Source organism: Heterocephalus glaber, unplaced genomic scaffold (genome assembly GCF_053883595.1).
Source record: "Heterocephalus glaber isolate CG9 unplaced genomic scaffold, H.glaber_assembly_v1.0 deba00000818, whole genome shotgun sequence".
Classification (NCBI taxonomy): domain Eukaryota; kingdom Metazoa; phylum Chordata; class Mammalia; order Rodentia; family Bathyergidae; genus Heterocephalus; species Heterocephalus glaber.
The window spans coordinates 10,000,001-10,012,787 of record NW_028258164.1 but is presented as its reverse complement, the minus strand read 5'-3'; positions in this window follow the sequence as shown (position 1 = coordinate 10,012,787).

Here is a 12,787-nt window from a genome sequence, read left to right as displayed (position 1 = left end):
ATGTTAAAACAGAATAATTATGCTACTCAAGGTTAGACTAGAAGTGATTTTTCATGTAAAGCACTGAGGATAACATTCAACACAAAATATATTGGTAAGAACTTTAGCTGTTATACTGTGTAGCGGCATTATTTTAGACACGTTCACATACTTACAGAATTTTCACAAGTGTTACTATCAAAGAGAAAATAAAATCCAGGACAATATATCATTCATTTCTCACGTATATTATATTAACTATATTCATCTTTTAAATGTATTTTACTATAATATGATCAGACTACTAGGAGAAATAGCAAGGTCTGGACATGGGAGTGTACCTGTGCATAAAAGATTCCATGGATGGGAAATAGGTGCCACCTCTATCCCATAACTGGTGGACGCTGTGAGCATGTAGGTTAATTTTCCTAGAAAAACCACTCCTTCCCCATGAGAAATTGGCCAGTGTCATAGTCCAACCACTTAACTTCTAGAACTCCTGAGTCAGGTGATTCAATGTCTGCATCAAACAATTCCTTTTGTCCCTCCAAGGTCATTTACTTCCCTTTGAAAGGGATCCATGATAGAGTATTTCATGCAGCCAATCCTTTACAGAGGAAATCTCCATTGTGTATGCAAATTTGAGTAATCCCTCTTCCTGTTGTGTTTACTTGGTGCTATGTGATGCTTATTTAAAGGATATAGCACAAATGAAGAAAGCAGCATCTCTATTATTTAATTATGAGCACGTTATATTACCCTCAGTTTATAGAATAAGTGTGTGAGGCTTAGATCTTAGATCCTTAAGTGCCTTTTAGAAAAAATGAGTTATGCATCTAGACATAAAGGCTGGCATAAAAATACCTCTAATAGACGGTTCTTTAAATAGGATAAAATTGAGGTACTTTTATCATAGAAAACTTTTAAGAATCTAGAGATAAATGATATAGATACATATCTTAAGTTTTTATAATGATACAAAACTTAAGAAAAGCTAAACAAATTATATTCAGTTCTCTGGTTAATACATCTTACTGACATAAATTTATATATATACACTTATTTGAACAAAACTAAACTCTTATCATTATACTAGAAATAGATTTAGACCTGCAGCCCAAAATAAGCAAGTTTAGTAAGCTTATTGTGAGAAATCATAGATTCTTGTCCTGATTTTCTTTTTCTAGAGTCCAACTCTGTCTCCAAACTATTCACATTAAGTTATCTGAGTTCACACCAGGGTGGTGATGCATGCCTGCAATTCCAGCACTCTGCGGGCTGAAGCAGGAGGATCTCAGTGAGTTCAAGGACAGCCTAAACTACATAGTGAGTTCAGGGCTAGCCTGAACTACACAGCAAGACTTTGCTCAAAAAAAAATTTATTCCAGCTCATAAACACTGTGCTTCAATTCTCAACTTTATTAATTTGCTAAGAACTCATAGGTCACGCAGAAGACACTGAATTACCCCGCTGCAGACAGGCAGGTCTGTGCATGCCCTACCAAGGTCCCCAGTCCTGCAGAAGACACAGAATCACCACTCTGCAGACAGGCCACCACCTGGTTCCACAATACAAAGACGCAGAGGACCCCAGACCACCAGACCATGGTACTGAGTCCCACTCCTCCCGGCCCAGAGGTAGGGGCTTCTGAGCCACCATCCCAGTGCTCCTGGTCCAGAGGAAGGGGCTTCCTGGTCACCATCTCTCCTGCTGCTCCCAGCCCAGGGGAAAGGGCATTTGGGCCACCTTCTGTCCCACTTCTCCTGGCCCAGAGGAAGGGGCTTCTGGGCCACCATCCAGCCCACAACTCCTGGCCCAGAGGTAGGGGTTTCTGAGCTGCCATCCCACTGCTCCTGGTCCAGAGGAAGGAGTTCAAAACCACCATCACTCCCGCTGCTCCCAGCCCACAAGAAAGGGCTTTTGGGCCACCATCCCAACTGCTTCTCCTGGCCCCTGTCCCACCTCTCCCAGCTCAGAGGAGGTAATCTGTGCAAGCATCAACAGCCCCCTGCCTCAGTCGAAATGAGAAAACATGTAAATAAGTCTCAAAACCAGACTTCCAGATCACCTTCAGCAACCCCAAAGGGAAATGAGATGGAAAACTCTGATACTCAACCACCTGGACCCGCTGAACTGGCAACAAAAGAGGATCTGGAAAAAATGAAATCAGAAATAATATCTCAGATAACAGGAGAAATTGTGCCCCTAGTGCAAGACATGATTAATAAATCTAGAGAGGAGCTCAGGAACATGATGGAATCCCAACATAGGAAACAAATGGAATCCATAAAACAGATGCAAATTGATTTCCAGGACATGAAAAACTCCACTGAAAGTCTACACAGCAGAATGAGCCAATGTGAGGACAGAATTTCAGATATAGAAGAAAAGATTGCAATTAGTGACCAGGAAAAGAAAAATTGCTTCAAAATTATAAGGGAACATGAGAACTCAATCCAGCAGCTGCTAGATGATGCAAAGAACAATAACATAAGACTGATTGGAGTCAATGAAGAAACAGGAGAGAATGCAGATGACATAAAAAATATCTTCACAGAAATAATGGCAGAAAACTTCCCAAGCAGGGGAAAAGAGCTTGACATACAGATAAGTGAGGCATATAGGACTCCAAATAGCCTTGATCAAAAACAATCTACACATAGGCATATAATTGTCAAGATTCCAGAGACTCAATAGAAGAACAAAGTTGTACAAGCAGTTAGAGAAAAGAAACAAATTACATACAAAGGAAAGCCCATCAGAATCACAGCAGATTTCTCAGCACAAACCATCAAGGCAAGAAGAGCTTAGAGTGACATATTCCAAGCCCTAAAAGAAAACAGCCACCAACCCAGATTGATGTACCCTGCAAAACTATATTTCAAAATGGATGGAGAAATAAGATACTTTCATGACAAAGAGCACCTTAGGAACTTCGTGAATACCAAACCAGCACTCCAAAGAATTTTACACAATATCCTAGGAACAGACATTGAGGATCACAACCCCAGGAAGCAAAGCAGAATGAACCCATCTGGCATGACAAGAAATTAAATGTAAAGGGGGAGAACCCAACAAAAAGAAAAAGTCATGGCAATGACAAGTCAATACGTTTCAGTTATAACCATCAATGTTAATGGTCACAGTTCACCAATCAAAAGAAATAGACTGGCAGAATGGGTCAAGAAGCAAAATCCAACAATATGCTGCATACAAGAAACACACTTAATTCAAAAGGAAACTCATAGACTGAAAGTTAAAGGGTGGAAAACAATACTCCATGCGACAGGAACCCGAAAAAAAGCAGGACTAGCTATCCTCTTGGCAGATCAAGTAGATTTCAAACCAACACTGATTAAGAGATGAAGAAGGACACTACATCCTTGTAAAGGGAACAATCCAACAGGAAGAGACGACAATCATAAATATCTATGCACCAAACACTAGTGCGCCCAACTATATAAAACAAATATTAACGGACATGAAAAGTCATATATGCACTAATACAATTGTAGTAGGGGAACTCAACACCCCACTGTCACAAATAGATAGATCAACTAGACTAAAACTAAGTAATGAAATACTAGAACTCAATTGAACTCTTGAACAAATGAACTTAACACATGTTTACAGAGTCTTCCACCCCACAAAATCAGAATACACATTCTTCTCAGCTGCACATGGGTCATTCTCCAAAATAGACCACATACTCACACATAGAACATGTTTAAGTAAGTGCAAAGGAATTGAAGTTATCCCCTGTATATTATCAGACCATAGTGCTATGAAATTGGAGATTCATAGCAAAAGAAACTCAAAAAATTTCATAAACACATGGAAATTGAACAACACACTTCTGAATAACCAATGGGTCACAGAGGAAATTAAAGAAGAAATCAGACAGTTCTTACCATTAAATGACAATGACAATACAACATACTGGAATCTGTGGGACACAATGAAAGCAGTCTTACAAGGGAAATTCATAGCAGTGAATATGCATATTAGGAAAACAGAATGAGCCCAATTAAACAACCTGATGCTGAACCTCAAGCTTCTACAAAAAGAAGAGCAGGACAACCCCAAAGCTCATACAAGGGAGGAAATTGTAAAGATCAGAGGAGAAATCAATGCAATGGAGACTAAGAGAATGATACAAAAAATCAATGAAGCCAAGAGTTGGTTCTTCAAAAGAATCAACAAAGTTGACAAACCTTTAGCCAACCTTGTCAGAAAAAGGAAAGAAAAGGCCCAAATCCATGCAGTTAGGAATGAAAAGGGTGAAATGATAACAGACCCAGCAGAAATACAGAGGATCATCAATACCTACTTCCAGAACCTATATGCCAATAAGATGGACAACACAGAAGAAATGGACAGATTCCTAGATACATATGAATTACCAAAGTTGAACAAAGAAGACCTAAAAATTCTGAACAACCCATTATCAACCAATGAAATTGAAAATGTAATTAAAAACTTATGAACTAAGAAAAGCCCGGGCCCTGATGGCTTCACTGCTGAATTCTACAAGACATTTAGAGAGGAACTGCTGCCACTACTGTTTAAACTCTTCAATGAAATTAAAAGGGAAGCAATACTCCCAAATTCATTCCTGGAAGCAAGCATCACCTTGATCCCCAAAGCAGAGAAATACCCAATGGAAAAAGAGAACTATAGGCCAATCTCACTAATGAACATAGATGCAGAAATCCTTAATAAGATAATGGCAAACAGAATGCAGAGATCATCAAGAAGATCATACACCCTGACCAAGTGGAATTCATCCCAGCGATGCAGGGATGGTTCAATATATGCAAATCAATCAGTGTAATACACTATATCAATAGAGCCAAGGACAAAACCCATATGATTATTTCCATAGACCAGAAAAAGCATTTGACAAAATCCAACGTGCATTTATGATAAAAACCCTACAAAAAATTGGAATAGATGGTCTCTACCTCAAACTGATAAAAGCCATCTATGGAAAACCAACAGCCAATATCATACTAAATGATCAAAAACTGAAATCCTTCACACTAAAATCAAGAGCAAGACAAGGATGTCCACTATCACCACTCTTGTTCAATATAGTTCTGGAAACATTAGCCATGGCAATTAGACAAGAGAAAGAAATAAAAGTAATAAAGAGAGGTAATGAAGAAGTCAAATTTTCATTATTTGCAGATGACATGATACTCTATATAGAAGACCCCAAGAACTCCACCAAAAGGCTTCTAGACTTAATAACCAAATTCAGTCAAGTAGCAGGTTACAAGGTCAACACACAAAAATCAATAGCTTTCCTCTACACCAATGACAGACTCACTGAGAGAGAAAAAGGGCAAATAATTCCTTTCAGAATAGCATCCAAAAAACTGAAATACCTAGGAATCAACCTAACAAAAGAAATCAAAGACCTCTTCTCTGAAAACTATGGCACTCTGAAAAGAGAGATTGAAGATGATAGCAGAAAATGAATAGACATCCCCTGCTCCTGGGTAGGAAGGACTAATATAGTGAAAATGGCCATACTTCCAAAACTGCTATATAGATTTAATGCAATTCCAATTGAGATCCCAGCAGCATACTTCATGGACCTTGAGAAAACAATCCAAAAATTCATTTGGAACAAGAAGAGAACCAGAATAGCAAAAGCAATTCTAGGTAACAGAGACATGGCAGGGGGTATCACAATCCCCAACCTGCAACTCTACTACAAAGCTACTGTGATAAAAACAGCATCGTACTGACAAAGAAACAGACCTGAGGACCAGTGGAACAGATTAGAAGATCCAGAACCAACTCCAGACACACTCAGCCATCTCATCTTCGATAAAGGAGCCAAACACCCTCACTGGAGGAAAGATAGCCTCTTTAATAAATGGTGCTGGAAAAATTGGGCTACAACTTGGCAAAGATTAAAACTAGACCTATGTCTCTCAACATGCACTAAACTAAAATCAAAATGGATTAAAGATCTAAATATTAAAATAGAAACTCTGAACCAGTTGGAACAGAGGTTAGGTAGAACCCTGGAAGACATCGGAGTAGGAAAAGATTTTATGAACAAAACCTCAGTTGCCCATGAACTAGCACAAACAATCAACAAGTGGGATCTCTTCTTATTAAAAAGCTTCTGCACAGCAAGAGAAACCACCAGCAGTGTGAAGAGACAACCCACAATGTGGGAAACAAATCTTCACCTGCTTTTCCTCAGACAAAGTTCTACTATCTCGAATCTATAAAGAACTTAAAAAGATCAGACCTCCCAAATTTAATGACCCAATCCAAAAATGGGCATCTGAAATGAACAGACATTTCTCACACAAAGAAGTAGAAATAACAAATAAATACATGAAAAAATGTTCAACATCACTGGTCATTCGAGAGATGCACATGAAAACAACCCTGAGATTCCACTTCACTCCAGAAAGAATGACTGCTATCATGAAATCAACCAATAACAAATGCTGGCAAGGCTGTAGGGAAAGAGGAACCCTGCTCCACTGCTGGTGGGAGTGTAGACTGGTGCAACCACTGTGGAAATCAGTATGGAGATACCTCAAAGAACTAGGACTGGAAGTCCCATTTGACCCAGCTATTCCACTGCTGGGGATCTTCCCCAAAGAATTAAAAGAATCATACCACAGTGATATATGTGCACCCATGTTCATAGCAGCACAGTTTGTGATAGCTAAAACTTGGAAACAGCCCAAATGCCCATCAACTGGAGACTGGATAAAGAAAATGTGGTTTTTTAAATAAAATGGAGTACTACTCAGCCATAAAAAATGAGAAATTAGAGACATTTATAGATAAATGGATTCACATTGAAGCAATACTCTTAAGTGAAATAAATAGGACACACATATATAAATACCAAATAGTTTCTCTGGTGTGAGAAACTGAAAGTGTAAATAAGGACTAAATGTATAATAGGTAATGTGAAATAGGAAGAAAAGGGGCAAAGGGGAAGGAAGTGGGAGGGCTAGTGGAAAAGATAGAAGGGAATGGGATTAATATGAGAAAATGGAAAAATAGGAACAAAATCTTTGTAATTAGGGAGGACTGGAGGGGTTGAAATGAGGGCTGGGCAAGGGTAAAAAATAAGAACCAAGAGAGACTATGTAAAGGTGCAAATTTCCAATGATGAATGTCATTATATTGTGTACCTAAAATGTACCAATGATTAGAATGAATAATCGATAATGCAAAATAGGAATAAAAGGTCCAAAGGGGTAGGGTTATTGGGAGGGGCAGGGGAAAGGAAAGAAGGGAAAGGAAAAATGCTGAGAAATGGAAAAAATGGAAATAAAGTCTTTGTAAATAGGGAAGGGTGGAGGGCATGAAGGGAGGGCTAGGATGGGGAAAAAATAAGAACCAAGATGCATTATGTAAAGGTACAATTCCCAATGAGAAATGTAATTGTGTTGTATGCCTACAATGTACCAATAAAAGAATTTAATTAAAAAAAAAGAGAGGAAGTCATAGAGCCCAAAATCCCCTTTCTCAATTAATTTTAGGAAGTTATTTCCCCAATATATTAATGTGTTACACAAGGTACATATGCATGGTTTGTGATTAAATAAGTGAGAAATATTAGGCAAAAATGAGTTTGAAAAATTTTACCTTCCCTAAGGTAGTAATGTTAAATTTCTCATATTATTTGCTTGATTACCTGTAATTTCCCTTTTTACATTTAAATGTACAGTTGACTTAAAATTTTATACATTGTTTCATATATGGGGCAGCTTCTATTTTACCTCCAAATCTTTGTCCACAGTTATGTTGTGTTATGCTTATTATAAATTAAAAGACTGCATATTTTAGGTTCTGTTTACAGGCTTTCTATTATATGCTTTTTATTTTCCCTGTAACATTGTGTCTATTTTAGTAACTTTATTGTAAATACAACAAAACCTCCCAACTTAATCTGTATTTGACTATAATTGGCCAATTGTAATTTCACTTAAAGCCTAGAACAGTGTTATGGCTTATGCCTAGATGTCCCCCCAAATGCCTCAAGCAGTCATAGTGGAGCTGTGCGGCGGTAGCTGGATCTAGAGTGTGTGACACTGGGATTGATTTATGGTGCAGTGCTAGGCTCAAGGGCACTAGGATTATGGGTGTGAGCTCTACCTGCCCTAATGGCCAGTAGCCTGAATAAAATATAAGAAACAAAAGGAGATTTGTTGCCGCTAGTCATATGCCTTGCTTGCTTTGCTTCTGCCTGCCATGCACTGTTCTCCTCAGTGATGCCCCTCTGCCATGCCACCCTTTTGGGGACAGGCAAGTATGAACTGAAACCTCTACAAACTGTGAGCTAAAAAAATCCTTTTCTCCTTTAACTTTGAATATCGGGTATTTTGTCTCAGCAACAAAAAAGTAACTAAGACAAACAGGTTTATCAATTTTTACAAATACAAAAATATATAAATGTACATTTTGGGAGAATTTTAACCGGGTTTGTACTAAATATGTAAAATAATTTGGGAAGATCTTATTGTGACATATTTTTCCATTTATTTAGTTTTTCATTAGATTACTTAATTTGTTTTAGAATTTTCTTTAAGGAAGTATACAATTTTAGGATTGCTCTTAGATATTTAATATACTTAATGTCATTATTATAAACTTTCACCTCAATTTAACTTAATGACAGCATATAGAAATTAAAATCTAGTCTCTAAAACTATGAGAAATGAACTTTCTGAATTTTCTAAGTCACACAGTCTATGATATTTATAGTAGCTCAAGCTCAGTAAAAAAGCAATCATTTATATTATAACCATAATTATTTTATATAATTATTTAACATGCATAATATATTATAAATAGTACTTATATAGACAATCACTAGACTCAGTACACAATCTAAAATTATTTTTGACACACTGGGTATTGAACCCAATGTCTTCACACTGAACAACATTCCCAGCCCATTTTTAATTTTTTATTTAGAGACAGTGTCTTGTTAAGTTTCTAAATTTCCTAGGCTGAGCTCCAACTTGTAATTCTCCTGCTTCAGCTTCCCCCACTCTTGGGATTAGAGCTGTATACCACCATAACTACTTAAAAACAATGTTTCTTCATAGTTTTTACATTTTTTGCTGAAGTTAACTTTACATGAAATCCTCCTTAAAATTCTAAAATGACTATTCACTGTATGTTTTCCTATCATTGAATCCTGAAGAAGTATTGAATTCACTTTTATAAGATATCTAGATCCTCAAGGAATCCTTACATTCAGACTTCCCCTTCTCATCCTATATGTACTAAATTGATCTATTGGAGAAGACTAGATTGTTTTTAAACAAGTCCCATCTGCAACAAATAAATAATAAAGCAAAACTCTAACACAAGTGAAAATTCAACCCATAGAGAATGGAGAATTCTAGACTTGTGACCTGGAATTTACCAAGTGAGTTCAAAAAGCCATGGCAGAGGTCGAGGCCTAAGAGAAATTAGGTTGGGTTCAGAGGCTCTCTACTACACCTGGAAACCCTGGCACAGGGCTCTACTTTAATGAAAATGACAAGATATGAGAGATTCAACTCACAGAACCATTAGATTTTTGAAAGCATCAAGTATATAAATGTACTGTATATACAATGCCCTATAGGACATAGTTGTAATGTATTGAAATACATTGTGCCAGTGAGTTACAACTTCTTAGAAGCACTTTTGTCCTTAAGGAAAGTTGATCCAAGAGCTACTTAAGGGACAAGCATTTCTTTAATTGTAGTATGCCTAATCCAAATGGTCTAACATTTTTACAATCATGACAAGTTGGTCTATATAGAGCAGTGGTGATGAACCTACTACATATAGGCTGCAGTGGGCTGTTTGCTCTCATTGAAAGCTCTAACAGATTTCCCATCACTGATACAGAGACTAATTCATTTTTGAAACATAATCACATAATGAATGCCTTACCTGTTTCTTCTCCTACCTTTTATTTAATGCTAATCAACATTTTTATCATTACATTCATTTTTAGCTGACACATGAAAATATAAAAATTGTACATATTAATGAGGTTCTATCTGAATATTACTTTATAAATCAGAGACTCTCACATTTCTGCTAATAACTAACCCTTGCTTTAACAATGTGAATTTCATAATTTAAATGGATTATACCTAGCCATATTTGTAGTTTATTTGTTCTGCTATACTCTCTCAAATTTGTAAGTTTGTAAGTACAGTTTAGTTCTCAGCTGAATGAATAAGAAATATAAATATAATCAAGTGAAAGTGTAAAAATATTATTTATGATAAAGTAGAAACAATGACAATTACTGCAAGAATATTGAATGTATCTATAAAAATAAGTTGTATGGCCTGAAGTTAGATGTGTCATATTTTATTTGACTGATATCTTATTATTAAATATTTTTCTGATTTGAGTTGTCATTAAAACCCTCCATTGACCATCTTTTTAACTGTATATCAAACCAAAATTTTAATTCTGATTTAAATTGCTAAAATAAAATTGCAAGTTTAAGAGACATTTCCAGTTATAATTTTTTTTTACAGTTTTAATTATTTTGATAAACAACTTTCAAGTTTCTTTTGTACCAATTTGTAATTGGGAATAATACATACTTTACCATCTCAGAGAATAATGGCAGACTAAGGAATTATGTTATTCTTGGCTTCATCTGCAAACAACTATTTAGAAATTATAAATTATTAGAGTGATAAAATCTATAAGTGTAAAAGAAGTGAAAAATACGAGTAGAGGGAGAGCACACTGGGGGAGCTCTAATTTTTATCAAACTGAAAACAGATGGAATCATATTGGTAAATTTAAAAGAACACAAAACTCCTAAATTTTAAACTATAGTTGATGAGAAAAGCAAAAATACTTGGCCCTGAATTGCACAGCTGAAATCCAGGAAGTGTTTCTACTTGGAATTAGCAGATACACAAATACAATTGAAAAATAGTGAAAGGAAAGTCAGTTGACAGAGGAGAGCGGAGATGGAGAAGAGAGAGAGAGAGAGATCAAATTGTGAGTCTATCTTAAAACAAAAATAAATGAATACTGTAAATAAAGTTACCCTTGTGAAAATATGTGGTAATATTGAACAATAAAATTCTTTAATTATAAAAGAGTTGACCTCCTCATTTTAAAGAGAGTTAAATGTCATTTCAGTAGAAAAGTTTGCCAGTCAAGCTCTGTGCCTGGACTACCTTAAAAACTGATCTATTAAAGAGGGAATAACAGTGCAGAAGTCTCCCCTGCACATACAACAATAAAGGAGATACATAGCAGCTAATTCTGTTAATTAGCCCAAGTCATTATTCCTTCATTCTAAAACAAAATCAAGGATCAGTAGATTGATTAGCTCCATAAAAAGAGAAAAATAAGCCAAGTGTGCAAATATATGTTCCCAAGGAGAAACACATATTATTCACAGACACAAGGGAACTTTCAGAAAAATTTCCAGTTTCAGGAGGCTTAGAGATGCTCCTCCTATGAAGAAAAGTCATAAACAGAATTGAATGAAAAATATCCCTCAAAGAAAGACCTTTTGGAAATCAAAAATACGTCCACAAAATAAAAATCAAGAGGACAATAGGAAGATAAATTTAAGGTATTTTCCCAGCATAAGCACATGAAAACATAAAAAGAGAAAATCTATGAAAGAAAATGAAATGGTGAAGACTATCAATCCAGATTACTCAATATAGAGTAAGCAGGAGTTTTTAAAAGGAACATGTTAAAGAACTAACAGTAGAAATCACTAAGAAAAAAAAATTAAACAATCATCCAGAGCTCAGGAAACACATGTCTACACGTTTATCAAGGTCCACTGACTGTTGAACTCTGTAAGAAGTGAAAAATTGAGAAGCACATTACTGAAAACTTCTATAACAAGTTACAAAGAATATTCCCAAAGCATAAAAACAGTACTAACAAAAATATATCACAAATCTTTTAACATCATATAACATCATATAACATCACATTTTTCAATTCACTACTTCGGTATTAAAACAAAATGTTAATTCAAAAGTCAGAAGCAATAAGAAATTGAACTTAGAATTATATGCTCAGCCAAATTACAAATCAAAGGAAATGTAAAGCTATTTTTAGAAACAAGAAATCATAAAATGTATCTTTTCTATACCACTTTTCAAAAGGTTACATAAGATTGTACACAAAACAAAACTGGTAATTACAGAAGTTGCATGTAGGTAAAAGAAATCTGATTTAACTAAGAAGTCTAAAGCAAATCCTAAAATAGCATATTTTGAGATGTCTGGGTAATAATCAGAACAAATGTGAATTATAAATCTCTGTAAGAAAAAAATGTTTTCAATATAAAGAATCCAATGGATTGTATTCAAGAGATGAAGTTTTTCATGAGGTAAAATATGGAAGTAATCTATGGAAGAAAGCATGCATTTCTTCTTTTAACAAGAAAAGAAGGGAGTTAGATGGGTGAAGAAAAAAATTTCAAATGACTGCATGAATATGAATATAAATATAAGAAATACAAGTGTCACATTAATCCATTAAAGTCTACGAAGATGTACATGTATGCTGAATTGATATTTAGAAAAATTCAACAATTGAGAATAAATCAGTAACATAAGAATTGATAAAAATGTGACATGTGAAATTATAAAAGCCAGCCATTATATTTAATACAGAAAGAATGCCCATATTAATAATAACAAAAAAACCCCAAAAATCTCCCATAATATACTTATATTTTTGTGCAGGTAAAAGCCAACATTATTTGTAAATTGCAATAGTAGGTAAATTAACTTTCTGAAAGTTTGGAAA